A 4,854-nucleotide genomic window follows, 5' to 3' on the forward strand; every position below is an offset into this window, starting at 1 on the left:
GTCCAAAATAAGCCATAAAACCCTAATTTACATAAGTCATGTTGATGAGCCTCATAACATAAGCCAAGTTAGGCCCAAAGTCATCATATGCTCCAGTTCAGCTTCGTTGGTCTTTTTAAGCCCAAATCGATTCATTGATGCCCACTAAACTGAATTAGATTAATGAACCTTGAACTAAAATCTAATTATTTATCCTTAGCCTAAATTTCTTTAATAAGCTCATTGACTTGTAATTTGAATTGTACTAGGACTCCTAATGGAATTAGGATTCCTTTTGTTGCTTGAACTCCTAATATTATCAGGACTCCTAGCTAGGTTAGGAATTCTAGTTGAGTCAGGACTCCTTATTGGATTACGATTCCTTGAGCTAATAGGATTTGCATTATCAAGGCTCCTTGTTGGAGTAGGATTCGTTGTGCTAGTTTAGTTCGTATCATGATTTGACTTGTAATTTGAATCGAATTAGGACTCCTAGTTGAATTAGGATTCCTTTCATTGCTTGAACTCCTAATATCATCAGGACTCCTTGCTAGGTTAGGATTCCTAGTTGAGTCAGGACTCCTTATTGGATTAAGATTCCTTGAGCTAGTAGGATTTGCATCATCGAGACTCCTTTTTGGAGTAGGATTCGTTGTGCTAGTTTGGTTCATATAAGAGCTTTTATGAAAAAGAGAGTGATGTTAAGAGAGATTATTTTTCTAACATGCCTATGATTGTATTTTATACAAAGAGGCATGTTTTACTACTAACGCTTTTGACAACTCTTTACCTAATGTGTTTGTTTCTCTTTTGAAGGAATATGAAGATCTATTTCCCGAGGAAGTTCCAAAAGGTTTACCACCTTTAAGAGGGATTGAGCACCAAATTGACTTCATTTCGAGTCACATATTCCAAATAGACCGCCTTATCATAGTAATCCCAAGGAGACAAAGGAGTTACAACAGCAAATGGAAGAGCTAATGGATAAAGGCTTGATTCGTGAGAGCATGAGTCCATGTGTCGTGCCCGTTTTATTATGTACAAGAAGGATGGAACTTGGAGGATGTGCATTAATTGTAGCGCCGTGAATAAAATAACTTCTTGGAATTAGGAACAATGCCTTGGTTTAACTATTATTATACAACAGTTTAACGGTAGAAATTTCTACAAGTAACTTTTGCCTCACCCAATGAAGATGGGCTTATTGCCATGGCAAATGCTTTGTCTTATGCAAGTATATTTCATCCTATTGATATGGATAGTAGGAAAAAGTATTCAACAGAGTCTTTATTCCAAATGTTAAAACCTGCCATGTTGTTTTTGCTAGAGAAGGGTATCAAGACAATTGTTATGACTCTTGGTGCTAATGGAGTGTTCTTATCCTTTCTTTCTTTGTTTGTGTTCTTTGTCTACCTTGTGTTTAAATCAATTTGATTTGATCCTTACACTTAGCCACATGGAAGAGTTTGAAGAACTTGCGATTTTTATTCTTATTAAATTCAAAATCCTACCTATGTTCTCATTTCTTCATTTCTTTTATTCGTCTTTTTCTAATCTATGTCTAGTATGATGGTTTGGTTTTTTTGGCGAGCATTGATATGCATAGTTTTACACATATTTGCCTGCATATTATTGCGTATTTTCTTAGCAACTATTGTGCTTTTATTCCAAGATCACCCGTGTTTTGTGTTCTTTTGCATTTTAGGAGAATTTATAGGACCATTATCAGTATTTGAGCAATTATAGATCAATACATGCGAAAACGGACAGGAATTCATCAAGATCGGACAAGAGCTCGCAGTACATACATTGAGCACGACGTAGGTCAAGGTCGTGCTGATCAGCACGGCCTGGACTCTGGCCGTGACCAACCATGAGCTTTTGGTCTTCAAAACATGGCATTTTGGGCACAGTTTCCGTACCCACCACGGCCTCCAGCACGGACCGTGGTGGCTCAGCATCGGCGGGGGCACGACCATGAAGAAACCCTAATTGGTAAGATCCGAATGTTCAGCACGGCCTGCCGTGCTGAGACAAATATGTAAGGAAAACTATTTTTTAGGGTTAGCTAAGCAAGGAACGAGAGAAAGCGCAGGCGGCTAGTTCAGTTTTTGCATAGTGCTGAGTTTGGGAGAGAGTTGTAGAGAGGAAGAATCCTGGAATCGCAAGGTTCCGAATGAAAAAAGAGTAGTGAAGCAATTCGAGAGGCAATTGGGAAGACCGATCGTAGTGTTGATTCAGATTTGGAGCTGTTCATCCGATTCGAGAGAAAAGGGTGTATATGTTCCATTTTTGTTATTCTTCCATTATAATTGATTTCCTAGTTGTTTTAAAGATGAACATGTTTAGCTAGATTAATTAAATCCATTGGGATTTCTTTACTATGTTGGCTTAGTACTAAATTATTGGATTGTTTGAATTTAGTTTTGTATTCTTCTTACTTTCAGTATTAATAAGATGATGCATTATTCATGAGACATTGTGAATTGTTTCAACTTTAGGTTCTTGAGTTTAGGAATTCAGTGAGCTCGAGAGAGAAACCGAATTCAGTTAAGAATTCGTCCAAGGGTAGCATAATTGGACTCATCAATCTGTTATCTTTTGTTTGATTGCCAACTAGTTTAGGTTCCTTTTGGGTTTGCTTTCTTGTCTTGGTTGTTTCATTTATCCATTCATTCCTGCATCTCTCTTAGAACTCAGCTTGTAGTTGTTAGTTAATTTAGAAATTATTCATCATTCATTTTAGGCTAATATAACAGAGAACAAAGAAGTAACTCTGGGCTTTCACTTTCCCGAGGAATACGACCTTGATACTCGCCATTAGTGCTAGACTGCATTGATAGGTTCACTGCTTTAGATTGTAGCTGCATAAATAGCCCATCAAGTTTTTGGCGCCGTTGCTGGGGAATCTTTGAAAACTAGAGTGAAATTTGCTATTTGTTACTTTAGACATTTTTTTATTATTTTTATTTTTATTTTTATTTATTTATTTTATTTTATTTGTACATATTTATTTAATCTAAGTTTATGATTCAAGTAGTGAATGATAAGGAGGTTCAACGCTAAATTCAAACTCTTTGTATGACGCGTTGGAGAATGGGATCAGGAACCAAGAGAGTGCTTTAAATTGGGATACCCGTGCAGCCTTAGCAGCTCGAGTGGAATCATTTCGCAGGGCTACCGATCAACTCTCCATTCCTATCCTTTCATCTCAAGATTTTTATGAAATTTGTTATGGTTTACATTTGAGTAATGATTGTCCATTGTACAGTGATGTTGCTCATTATTCTTATAACTTTGAACAGGTGAATTATACGGGAAGCTGGCTAAATAACTCTTATGAAAGCACCTACAATCAAGAATAGAGCACTCATTCACCCTTTGGATGGAGCTTAGATGGCAAGAACCACCAGGATTTCAGCAACTACATCAGCAGCCTAGTCTTGCACCTTCAACTCAAGATGAAGAGTTAGTTTTAGAGGAGCTGATGATGAGGTTCTTTACAAGTCTTGAGGATAGATTCCAATAAACAGAAAGGGTACTTGAAAGTCAACAAGCCGCGATTGAGAACATAGAGCATTAAGTAGGCTTGATCTTCAAGTTACTAGTTGTAGAACAATTGGGAACTCCATCAAACACTATTGAATCCGTGGAACATTTGAGCGCCGTCACTTTGCATTCAGCTGAGAATTTTTCTGGTTTATCTACTATGTTTGACGATGATGCTTATGTGCAGGAGGACTCCTTAAACATGGAGATAGAAATAGAAAAGGAAGAGGCAAGCATGATTCCTCTGAAAGACTACCAACAGGAACGTACAATTGATGATGCTGAGTTGCAGCTACAGGAAATTTTGTTGGATTTTCCACATGTCCCTTCAATGATGGAAGATGAGCATGAGTTATCCAACGAAGAAGTCTTGGAGTAGGTCGAGTTCCTTCTAGCAAGTGAACCAAGCCAAGGACTGTAGAAAACCACTGACATTCCTGAAGAAATTGCCCAACCGTTGATCCTTCCAATTGGTGAAACTTCAGCTTTCAAATTGTAAGAGCCCCTAGAGCATCATGACTACATACAACTATATAAGGAGCGAGTTTTACCCTGATTATTGGCACCCTGCTTGACAGTTGAGAGGAGGAAATTGATAATCATCCCTCTAAGCGGATACTTAAAGCCATTTGCTTGGAAGAAGGATGGATGGTCGTCGATCACACCTATTTGCTCTTCACCATGAGTCCAGCTAAGAAGACTCATCACATAAAAAAGAAGCGCTTTTGGGAGGCACCCCATATTTTATCTTTCATTTTTAATATTATAACCTTTCATTTTGAAACATTTTATTAGTTTTAGTTTTCATAGTTTATTTAATTTTTATTTTCAGTTTCGATAATTTCTTTATTTTAATATTTTCAGCTTCTACCGAGGACGCACTGAATTTCCACTACATCAGCCTTGGCGGATGATCAGGGCAGTCCCCTAGATCTTTTTATTTTCTGCATTTATTTACTTTATTTTTCATACATGTTATGCACTTGGATTATATTACTTTGTTCTCTTAGTTGAGCATCCCATGCGGTTATCCATAACATTTTACACTGAGGACAGTGTGTTATTCAAGTGTGGGGTGGTTGTGGGTAAACATTATAATCTTTCTCTGTTCTATGGTTTTTAGATATATTTAAAACTGCTATCACTAGGTGTTGTGTATTGTTAGGATGTTAGGACATTGTGTCTTTATGCACTTAAGTATGCTATTTTTGAGCTGATTGATGACTTGATTTATAGAATTGTAGTTACTTTTCTTTGTTGTTCATTGTTCTTGGAAAACAACTGATGGTGTTTTACACATCAGCCCTGCCGGATTAAACCGGTGTT

Source organism: Ricinus communis, chromosome 4 (assembly GCF_019578655.1).
Source record: "Ricinus communis isolate WT05 ecotype wild-type chromosome 4, ASM1957865v1, whole genome shotgun sequence".
Lineage (NCBI taxonomy): Eukaryota > Viridiplantae > Streptophyta > Magnoliopsida > Malpighiales > Euphorbiaceae > Ricinus > Ricinus communis.